Here is a 12,690-nt window from a genome sequence, read left to right on the forward strand (position 1 = left end):
GCCCCAATAGTTTCACATATGTCCCATTAGTTTCACAGATGTCCAAGTAGGTTAACAGATGTCCCCATAGTTTCACAGATGTCCCAATAGTTTCATAGATGTCCCAGTAGTTTTACAGATATCCCAGTAGGTTAACAGATGTCCCCATAGTTTCACAGATGTCCCCATAGTTTTACAGATGTCCCCATAGTTTCACAGATGTACCAGTAGTTTCACAGATGTCCCAATAGTTTCACAGATGTCCCAATAGTTTCACATATGTCCCATTAGTTTCACAGATGTCCCAATAGTTTCACATATGTCCCATTAGTTTCACAGATGTCCCCATAGTTTCACAGATGTCCCAATAGTTTCACAGATGTCCCAATAGTTTCACAGATGTCCCAATAGTTTCACAGATGTCCCAATAGTTTCACATGTCCCATTAGTTTCACAGATGTCCCCATAGTTTCACAGATGTCCCAATAGTTTAACAGATGTCCCAGTAGTGTTAGAGATGTACCAGTAGTTTCACAGACGCCCCAATAGTTTCACATATGTCCCATTATTTTTACAGATGTCCCCATAGTTTCACAGATGTCCCAATAGTTTCACAGATGTACCAGTAGTTTCTCAGATGTCCCAATAGTTTAACAGATGTCCCAATAGTTTCACCCATGTCCCAATAGTTTCACAGATGTCCCAGGAGTTTAACAGATGTCCCAATAGTTTAACAGATGTCCCAGTTGTTTCACAGATGTCCCAATAGTTTCACAGATGTCCCAATAGTTTCACAGATGTCCCAATAGGTTCACATATGTCCCAGTAGTTTTACAGATGTCCCAGTAGTTTCAAAGATGTCCCAGTAGTTTCACAGACGCCCCAATAGTTTCACATATGTCCCATTAGTTTCACAGATGTCCAAGTAGGTTAACAGATGTCCCCATAGTTTCACAGATGTCCCAATAGTTTCATAGATGTCCCAGTAGTTTTACAGATATCCCAGTAGGTTAACAGATGTCCCCATAGTTTCACAGATGTCCCCATAGTTTCACAGATGTCCCCATAGTTTCACAGATGTACCAGTAGTTTCACAGATGTCCCAATAGTTTCACAGATGTCCCAATAGTTTCACATATGTCCCATTAGTTTCACAGATGTCCCAATAGTTTCACATATGTCCCATTAGTTTCACAGATGTCCCCATAGTTTCACAGATGTCCCAATAGTTTCACAGATGTCCCAATAGTTTCACAGATGTCCCAATAGTTTCACAGATGTCCCATTAGTTTCACAGATGTCCCCATAGTTTCACAGATGTCCCAATAGTTTAACAGATGTCCCAGTAGTGTTAGAGATGTACCAGTAGTTTCACAGACGCCCCAATAGTTTCACATATGTCCCATTATTTTGACAGATGTCCCCATAGTTTCACAGATGTCCCAATAGTTTCACAGATGTACCAGTAGTTTCACAGATGTCCCAGTAGTTTTACAGATGTACCAGTAGTTTCAAAGATGTCCCAGTAGTTTCACAGACGCCCCAATAGTTTCACATATGTCCCATTATTTTTACAGATGTCCCCATAGTTTCACAGATGTCCCAATAGTTTCACAGATGTACCAGTAGTTTCTCAGATGTCCCAATAGTTTAACAGATGTCCCAATAGTTTCACCCATGTCCCAATAGTTTCACAGATGTCCCAGGAGTTTAACAGATGTCCCAATAGTTTAACAGATGTCCCAGTTGTTTCACAGATGTCCCAATAGTTTCACAGATGTCCCAATAGTTTCACAGATGTCCCAATAGGTTCACATATGTCCCAGTAGTTTTACAGATGTCCCAGTAGTTTCAAAGATGTCCCAGTAGTTTCACAGACGCCCCAATAGTTTCACATATGTCCCATTAGTTTCACAGATGTCCAAGTAGGTTAACAGATGTCCCCATAGTTTCACAGATGTCCCAATAGTTTCATAGATGTCCCAGTAGTTTTACAGATATCCCAGTAGGTTAACAGATGTCCCCATAGTTTCACAGATGTCCCCATAGTTTCACAGATGTCCCCATAGTTTCACAGATGTACCAGTAGTTTCACAGATGTCCCAATAGTTTCACAGATGTCCCAATAGTTTCACATATGTCCCATTAGTTTCACAGATGTCCCAATAGTTTCACATATGTCCCATTAGTTTCACAGATGTCCCCATAGTTTCACAGATGTCCCAATAGTTTCACAGATGTCCCAATAGTTTCACAGATGTCCCAATAGTTTCACATATGTCCCATTAGTTTCACAGATGTCCCCATAGTTTCACAGATGTCCCAATAGTTTAACAGATGTCCCAGTAGTGTTAGAGATGTACCAGTAGTTTCACAGACGCCCCAATAGTTTCACATATGTCCCATTATTTTTACAGATGTCCCCATAGTTTCACAGATGTCCCAATAGTTTCACAGATGTACCAGTAGTTTCACAGATGTCCCAATAGTTTAACAGATGTCCCAATAGTTTCACCCATGTCCCAATAGTTTCACAGATGTCCCAGGAGTTTAACAGATGTCCCAATAGTTTAACAGATGTCCCAGTTGTTTCACAGATGTCCCAATAGTTTCACAGATGTCCCAATAGTTTCACATACGTCCCATTAGTTTCACAGATGTCCCAATAGTTTCACATATGTCCCATTAGTTTCACAGATGTCCCCATAGTTTCACAGATGTCCCAATAGTTTAACAGATGTCCCAGTGGTTTTAGAGATGTCCCAGTAGTTTCACACATGTACCAGTAGTTTCACAGACGCCCCAATAGTTTCACATATGTCCCATTATTTTTACAGATGTCCCCATAGTTTCACAGATGTCCCAATAGTTTCACAGATGTCCCATTAGTTTCACAGATGTCCCAATAATTTCACAGATGTCCAATAGTTTAACAGATGTCCCAGTAGTTTTACAGATGTCCCAATAGTTTCACCCATGTCCCAATAGTTTCACAGATGTCCCAGGAGTTTAACAGATGTCCCAATAGTTTAACAGATGTCCCAGTTGTTTCACAGATGTCCCAATAGTTTCACAGATGTCCCAATAGTTTCACAGATGTCCCAATAGGTTGACATATGTCCCAGTAGTTTTACAGATGTCCCAGTAGTTTCAAAGATGTCCCAGTAGTTTCACAGACGCCCCATTAGTTTCACATATGTCCCATTAGTTTCACAGATGTCCAAGTAGGTTAACAGATGTCCCCATAGTTTCACAGATGTCCCAATAGTTTCATAGATGTCCCAGTAGTTTTACAGATATCCCAGTAGGTTAACAGATGTCCCCATAGTTTCACAGATGTCCCCATAGTTTCACAGATGTCCCCATAGTTTCACAGATGTCCCCATAGTTTCACAGATGTACCAGTAGTTTCACAGATGTCCCAATAGTTTCACAGACGTCCCAATAGGTTCACATATGTCCCAGTAGTTTTACAGATGTCCCAGTAGTTTCAAAGATGTCCCAGTAGTTTCACAGACGCCCCAATAGTTTCACATATGTCCCATTAGTTTCACAGATGTCCAAGTAGGTTAACAGATGTCCCCATAGTTTCACAGATGTCCCAATAGTTTCATAGATGTCCCAGTAGTTTTACAGATATCCCAGTAGGTTAACAGATGTCCCCATAGTTTCACAGATGTCCCCATAGTTTCACAGATGTCCCCATAGTTTCACAGATGTCCCCATAGTTTCACAGATGTACCAGTAGTTTCACAGATGTCCCAATAGTTTCACAGATGTCCCAATAGTTTCACATATGTCCCATTAGTTTCACAGATGTCCCAATAGTTTCACATATGTCCCATTAGTTTCACAGATGTCCCCATAGTTTCACAGATGTCCCAATAGTTTCACAGATGTCCCCATAGTTTCACAGATGTCCCATTAGTTTCACAGATGTCCCCATAGTTTCACAGATGTCCCAATAGTTTAACAGATGTCCCAGTAGTGTTAGAGATGTCCCAGTAGTTTCACACATGTACCAGTAGTTTCACAGACGCCCCAATAGTTTCACATATGTCCCATTATTTTTACAGATGTCCCCATAGTTTCACAGATGTCCCAATAGTTTCACAGATGTCCCATTAGTTTCACATATGTCCCATTAGTTTCACAGATGTCCAAGTAGGTTAACAGATGTCCCCATAGTTTCACAGATGTCCCAATAGTTTCATAGATGTCCCAGTAGTTTTACAGATATCCCAGTAGGTTAACAGATGTCCCCATAGTTTCACAGATGTCCCCATAGTTTCACAGATGTCCCCATAGTTTCACAGATGTCCCCATAGTTTCACAGATGTACCAGTAGTTTCACAGATGTCCCAATAGTTTCACAGATGTCCCAATAGTTTCACATATGTCCCATTAGTTTCACAGATGTCCCAATAGTTTCACATATGTCCCATTAGTTTCACAGATGTCCCCATAGTTTCACAGATGTCCCAATAGTTTCACAGATGTCCCCATAGTTTCACAGATGTCCCATTAGTTTCACAGATGTCCCCATAGTTTCACAGATGTCCCAATAGTTTAACAGATGTCCCAGTAGTGTTAGAGATGTCCCAGTAGTTTCACACATGTACCAGTAGTTTCACAGACGCCCCAATAGTTTCACATATGTCCCATTATTTTTACAGATGTCCCCATAGTTTCACAGATGTCCCAATAGTTTCACAGATGTCCCATTAGTTTCACAGATGTCCCATTAGTTTCACAGATGTCCCATTAGTTTCACAGATGTCCCAATAGTTTCACAGATGTCCAATAGTTTAACAGATGTCCCAGTAGTTTTACAGATGTCCCAGTAGTTTCACACATTTCCCAGTAGTTTCACAGATGCCCCAATAGTTTAACATATGTCCCATTAGTTTCACAGATGTCCCCATAGTTTCACAGATGTCCCAATAGTTTCACAGATGTACCAGTAGTTTCACAGATGTCCCAATAGTTTAACAGATGTCCCAATAGTTTCACCCATGTCCCAGTAGTTTTACAGATATCCCAGTAGGTTAACAGATGTCCCCATAGTTTCACAGATGTCCCCATAGTTTCACAGATGTCCCAATAGTTTAACAGATGTCCCAGTAGTTTATCAGATGTCCCAGTAGTTTCACAGATGTCCCAGTAGGTTAACAGATGTCCCAGTAGTTTTACAGACATCCCAATAGGTTAACAGATGTCCCCATAGTTTCACAGATGTACCAGTAGTTTCACAGATGTCCCAATAGTTTCACAGATGTCCCAATAGTTTCACATATGTCCCATTAGTTTCACAGATGTCCCAATAGTTTCACGTATGTCCCATTAGTTTCACAGATGTCCCCATAGTTTCACAGATGTCCCAATAGTTTCACAAATGTCCCATTAGTTTCACAGATGACCCCATAGTTTCACAGATATTCCAATAGTTTCACAGACGCCCCAATAGTTTCACAAATGTCCCATTAGTTTCACAGATGTCCCCATAGTTTCACAGATGTCCCAATAGTTTCACAGATGTACCAGTAGTTTCACAGATGTCCCAATAGTTTAACAGATGTCCCAATAGTTTCACCCATGTCCCAATAGTTTCACAGATGTCCCAGGAGTTTAACAGATGTCCCAATAGTTTAACAGATGTCCCAGTTGTTTCACAGATGTCCCAATAGTTTCACAGATGTCCCAATAGTTTCACAGATGTCCCAATAGGTTCACATATGTCCCAGTAGTTTTACAGATGTCCCAGTAGTTTCAAAGATGTCCCAGTAGTTTCACAGACGCCCCAATAGTTTCACATATGTCCCATTAGTTTCACAGATGTCCAAGTAGGTTAACAGATGTCCCCATAGTTTCACAGATGTCCCAATAGTTTCATAGATGTCCCAGTAGTTTTACAGATATCCCAGTAGGTTAACAGATGTCCCCATAGTTTCACAGATGTCCCCATAGTTTCACAGATGTCCCAATAGTTTAACAGATGTCCCAGTAGTTTAACAGATGTCCCAGTAGTTTCACAGATGTCCCAGTAGGTTAACAGATGTCCCCATAGTTTCACAGATGTCCCAATAGTTTCACAGATGTCCCAGTAGTTTTACAGATATCCCAATAGGTTAACAGATGTCCCCATAGTTTCACAGATGTACCAGTAGTTTCACATATGTCCCATTAGTTTCACAGATGTCCCAATAGTTTCACATATGTCCCATTAGTTTCACAGATGTCCCCATAGTTTCACAGATGTCCCAATAGTTTCACATACGTCCCATTAGTTTCACAGATGTTCCAATAGTTTCACATATGTCCCATTAGTTTCACAGATGTCCCCATAGTTTCACAGATGTCCCAATAGTTTAACAGATGTCCCAGTGGTTTTAGAGATGTCCCAGTAGTTTCACACATGTACCAGTAGTTTCACAGACGCCCCAATAGTTTCACATATGTCCCATTATTTTTACAGATGTCCCCATAGTTTCACAGATGTCCCAATAGTTTCACAGATGTCCCATTAGTTTCACAGATGTCCCAATAATTTCACAGATGTCCAATAGTTTAACAGATTTCCCAGTAGTTTTACAGATGTCCCAATAGTTTCACCCATGTCCCAATAGTTTCACAGATGTCCCAGGAGTTTAACAGATGTCCCAATAGTTTAACAGATGTCCCAGTTGTTTCACAGATGTCCCAATAGTTTCACAGATGTCCCAATAGTTTGACAGATGTCCCAATAGGTTCACATATGTCCCAGTAGTTTTACAGATGTCCCAGTAGTTTCAAAGATGTCCCAGTAGTTTCACAGACGCCCCAATAGTTTCACATATGTCCCATTAGTTTCACAGATGTCCAAGTAGGTTAACAGATGTCCCCATAGTTTCACAGATGTCCCAATAGTTTCATAGATGTCCCAGTACTTTTACAGATATCCCAGTAGGTTAACAGATGTCCCCATAGTTTCACAGATGTCCCCATAGTTTCACAGATGTCCCCATAGTTTCACAGATGTACCAGTAGTTTCACAGATGTCCCAATAGTTTCACAGATGTCCCAATAGTTTCACATATGTCCCATTAGTTTCACAGATGTCCCCATAGTTTCACAGATGTCCCAATAGTTTAACAGATGTCCCAGTAGTGTTAGAGATGTACCAGTAGTTTCACAGACGCCCCAATAGTTTCACATATGTCCCATTATTTTTACAGATGTCCCCATAGTTTCACAGATGTCCCAATAGTTTCACAGATGTACCAGTAGTTTCACAGATGTCCCAATAGTTTAACAGATGTCCCAATAGTTTCACCCATGTCCCAATAGTTTCACAGATGTCCCAGGAGTTTAACAGATGTCCCAATAGTTTAACAGATGTCCCAGTTGTTTCACAGATGTCCCAATAGTTTCACAGATGTCCCAATAGTTTCACATACGTCCCATTAGTTTCACAGATGTCCCAATAGTTTCACATATGTCCCATTAGTTTCACAGATGTCCCCATAGTTTCACAGATGTCCCAATAGTTTAACAGATGTCCCAGTGGTTTTAGAGATGTCCCAGTAGTTTCACACATGTACCAGTAGTTTCACAGACGCCCCAATAGTTTCACATATGTCCCATTATTTTTACAGATGTCCCCATAGTTTCACAGATGTCCCAATAGTTTCACAGATGTCCCATTAGTTTCACAGATGTCCCAATAATTTCACAGATGTCCAATAGTTTAACAGATGTCCCAGTAGTTTTACAGATGTCCCAATAGTTTCACCCATGTCCCAATAGTTTCACAGATGTCCCAGGAGTTTAACAGATGTCCCAATAGTTTAACAGATGTCCCAGTTGTTTCACAGATGTCCCAATAGTTTCACAGATGTCCCAATAGTTTCACAGATGTCCCAATAGGTTGACATATGTCCCAGTAGTTTTACAGATGTCCCAGTAGTTTCAAAGATGTCCCAGTAGTTTCACAGACGCCCCAATAGTTTCACATATGTCCCATTAGTTTCACAGATGTCCAAGTAGGTTAACAGATGTCCCCATAGTTTCACAGATGTCCCAATAGTTTCATAGATGTCCCAGTAGTTTTACAGATATCCCAGTAGGTTAACAGATGTCCCCATAGTTTCACAGATGTCCCCATAGTTTCACAGATGTCCCCATAGTTTCACAGATGTCCCCATAGTTTCACAGATGTACCAGTAGTTTCACAGATGTCCCAATAGTTTCACAGATGTCCCAATAGTTTCACATATGTCCCATTAGTTTCACAGATGTCCCAATAGTTTCACATATGTCCCATTAGTTTCACAGATGTCCCCATAGTTTCACAGATGTCCCAATAGTTTCACAGATGTCCCCATAGTTTCACAGATGTCCCATTAGTTTCACAGATGTCCCCATAGTTTCACAGATGTCCCAATAGTTTAACAGATGTCCCAGTAGTGTTAGAGATGTCCCAGTAGTTTCACACATGTACCAGTAGTTTCACAGACGCCCCAATAGTTTCACATATGTCCCATTATTTTTACAGATGTCCCCATAGTTTCACAGATGTCCCAATAGTTTCACAGATGTCCCATTAGTTTCACAGATGTCCCATTAGTTTCACAGATGTCCCATTAGTTTCACAGATGTCCCAATAGTTTCACAGATGTCCAATAGTTTAACAGATGTCCCAGTAGTTTTACAGATGTCCCAGTAGTTTCACACATTTCCCAGTAGTTTCACAGATGCCCCAATAGTTTAACATATGTCCCATTAGTTTCACAGATGTCCCCATAGTTTCACAGATGTCCCAATAGTTTCACAGATGTACCAGTAGTTTCACAGATGTCCCAATAGTTTAACAGATGTCCCAATAGTTTCACCCATGTCCCAGTAGTTTTACAGATATCCCAGTAGGTTAACAGATGTCCCCATAGTTTCACAGATGTCCCCATAGTTTCACAGATGTCCCAATAGTTTAACAGATGTCCCAGTAGTTTATCAGATGTCCCAGTAGTTTCACAGATGTCCCAGTAGGTTAACAGATGTCCCAGTAGTTTTACAGACATCCCAATAGGTTAACAGATGTCCCCATAGTTTCACAGATGTACCAGTAGTTTCACAGATGTCCCAATAGTTTCACAGATGTCCCAATAGTTTCACATATGTCCCATTAGTTTCACAGATGTCCCAATAGTTTCACGTATGTCCCATTAGTTTCACAGATGTCCCCATAGTTTCACAGATGTCCCAATAGTTTCACAAATGTCCCATTAGTTTCACAGATGACCCCATAGTTTCACAGATATTCCAATAGTTTCACAGACGCCCCAATAGTTTCACAAATGTCCCATTAGTTTCACAGATGTCCCCATAGTTTCACAGATGTCCCAATAGTTTCACAGATGTACCAGTAGTTTCACAGATGTCCCAATAGTTTAACAGATGTCCCAATAGTTTCACCCATGTCCCAATAGTTTCACAGATGTCCCAGGAGTTTAACAGATGTCCCAATAGTTTAACAGATGTCCCAGTTGTTTCACAGATGTCCCAATAGTTTCACAGATGTCCCAATAGTTTCACAGATGTCCCAATAGGTTCACATATGTCCCAGTAGTTTTACAGATGTCCCAGTAGTTTCAAAGATGTCCCAGTAGTTTCACAGACGCCCCAATAGTTTCACATATGTCCCATTAGTTTCACAGATGTCCAAGTAGGTTAACAGATGTCCCCATAGTTTCACAGATGTCCCAATAGTTTCATAGATGTCCCAGTAGTTTTACAGATATCCCAGTAGGTTAACAGATGTCCCCATAGTTTCACAGATGTCCCCATAGTTTCACAGATGTCCCAATAGTTTAACAGATGTCCCAGTAGTTTAACAGATGTCCCAGTAGTTTCACAGATGTCCCAGTAGGTTAACAGATGTCCCCATAGTTTCACAGATGTCCCAATAGTTTCACAGATGTCCCAGTAGTTTTACAGATATCCCAATAGGTTAACAGATGTCCCCATAGTTTCACAGATGTACCAGTAGTTTCACATATGTCCCATTAGTTTCACAGATGTCCCAATAGTTTCACATATGTCCCATTAGTTTCACAGATGTCCCCATAGTTTCACAGATGTCCCAATAGTTTCACATACGTCCCATTAGTTTCACAGATGTTCCAATAGTTTCACATATGTCCCATTAGTTTCACAGATGTCCCCATAGTTTCACAGATGTCCCAATAGTTTAACAGATGTCCCAGTGGTTTTAGAGATGTCCCAGTAGTTTCACACATGTACCAGTAGTTTCACAGACGCCCCAATAGTTTCACATATGTCCCATTATTTTTACAGATGTCCCCATAGTTTCACAGATGTCCCAATAGTTTCACAGATGTCCCATTAGTTTCACAGATGTCCCAATAATTTCACAGATGTCCAATAGTTTAACAGATTTCCCAGTAGTTTTACAGATGTCCCAATAGTTTCACCCATGTCCCAATAGTTTCACAGATGTCCCAGGAGTTTAACAGATGTCCCAATAGTTTAACAGATGTCCCAGTTGTTTCACATATGTCCCATTAGTTTCACAGATGTCCCCATAGTTTCACAGATGTCCCAATAGTTTAACAGATGTCCCAATGGTTTTAGAGATGTCCCAGTAGTTTCACACATGTACCAGTAGTTTCACAGACGCCCCAATAGTTTCACATATGTCCCATTATTTTTACAGATGTCCCCATAGTTTCACAGATGTCCCAATAGTTTCACAGATGTCCCATTAGTTTCACAGATGTCCCAATAATTTCACAGATGTCCAATAGTTTAACAGATTTCCCAGTAGTTTTACAGATGTCCCAATAGTTTCACCCATGTCCCAATAGTTTCACAGATGTCCCAGGAGTTTAACAGATGTCCCAATAGTTTAACAGATGTCCCAGTTGTTTCACAGATGTCGCAATAGTTTCACAGATGTCCCAATAGTTTGACAGATGTCCCAATAGGTTCACATATGTCCCAGTAGTTTTACAGATGTCCCAGTAGTTTCAAAGATGTCCCAGTAGTTTCACAGACGCCCCAATAGTTTCACATATGTCCCATTAGTTTCACAGATGTCCAAGTAGGTTAACAGATGTCCCCATAGTTTCACAGATGTCCCAATAGTTTCATAGATGTCCCAGTAGTTTTACAGATATCCCAGTAGGTTAACAGATGTCCCCATAGTTTCACAGATGTCCCCATAGTTTTACAGATGTCCCCATAGTTTCACAGATGTACCAGTAGTTTCACAGATGTCCCAATAGTTTCACAGATGTCCCAATAGTTTCACATATGTCCCATTAGTTTCACAGATGTCCCAATAGTTTCACATATGTCCCATTAGTTTCACAGATGTCCCCATAGTTTCACAGATGTCCCAATAGTTTCACAGATGTCCCAATAGTTTCACAGATGTCCCAATAGTTTCACAGATGTCCCAATAGTTTCACATGTCCCATTAGTTTCACAGATGTCCCCATAGTTTCACAGATGTCCCAATAGTTTAACAGATGTCCCAGTAGTGTTAGAGATGTACCAGTAGTTTCACAGACGCCCCAATAGTTTCACATATGTCCCATTATTTTTACAGATGTCCCCATAGTTTCACAGATGTCCCAATAGTTTCACAGATGTACCAGTAGTTTCTCAGATGTCCCAATAGTTTAACAGATGTCCCAATAGTTTCACCCATGTCCCAATAGTTTCACAGATGTCCCAGGAGTTTAACAGATGTCCCAATAGTTTAACAGATGTCCCAGTTGTTTCACAGATGTCCCAATAGTTTCACAGATGTCCCAATAGTTTCACAGATGTCCCAATAGGTTCACATATGTCCCAGTAGTTTTACAGATGTCCCAGTAGTTTCAAAGATGTCCCAGTAGTTTCACAGACGCCCCAATAGTTTCACATATGTCCCATTAGTTTCACAGATGTCCAAGTAGGTTAACAGATGTCCCCATAGTTTCACAGATGTCCCAATAGTTTCATAGATGTCCCAGTAGTTTTACAGATATCCCAGTAGGTTAACAGATGTCCCCATAGTTTCACAGATGTCCCCATAGTTTCACAGATGTCCCCATAGTTTCACAGATGTACCAGTAGTTTCACAGATGTCCCAATAGTTTCACAGATGTCCCAATAGTTTCACATATGTCCCATTAGTTTCACAGATGTCCCAATAGTTTCACATATGTCCCATTAGTTTCACAGATGTCCCCATAGTTTCACAGATGTCCCAATAGTTTCACAGATGTCCCAATAGTTTCACAGATGTCCCAATAGTTTCACAGATGTCCCATTAGTTTCACAGATGTCCCCATAGTTTCACAGATGTCCCAATAGTTTAACAGATGTCCCAGTAGTGTTAGAGATGTACCAGTAGTTTCACAGACGCCCCAATAGTTTCACATATGTCCCATTATTTTGACAGATGTCCCCATAGTTTCACAGATGTCCCAATAGTTTCACAGATGTACCAGTAGTTTCACAGATGTCCCAGTAGTTTTACAGATGTACCAGTAGTTTCAAAGATGTCCCAGTAGTTTCACAGACGCCCCAATAGTTTCACATATGTCCCATTATTTTTACAGATGTCCCCATAGTTTCACAGATGTCCCAATAGTTTCACAGATGTACCAGTAGTTTCTCAGATGTCCCAATAGTTTAACAGATGTCCCAATAGTTTCACCCATG

Source organism: Petromyzon marinus, chromosome 6, assembly GCF_048934315.1.
Source record: "Petromyzon marinus isolate PM22_M1 ecotype Great Lakes invasive population chromosome 6, UKy_Petmar_22M1.pri1.0, whole genome shotgun sequence".
Lineage (NCBI taxonomy): Eukaryota > Metazoa > Chordata > Hyperoartia > Petromyzontiformes > Petromyzontidae > Petromyzon > Petromyzon marinus.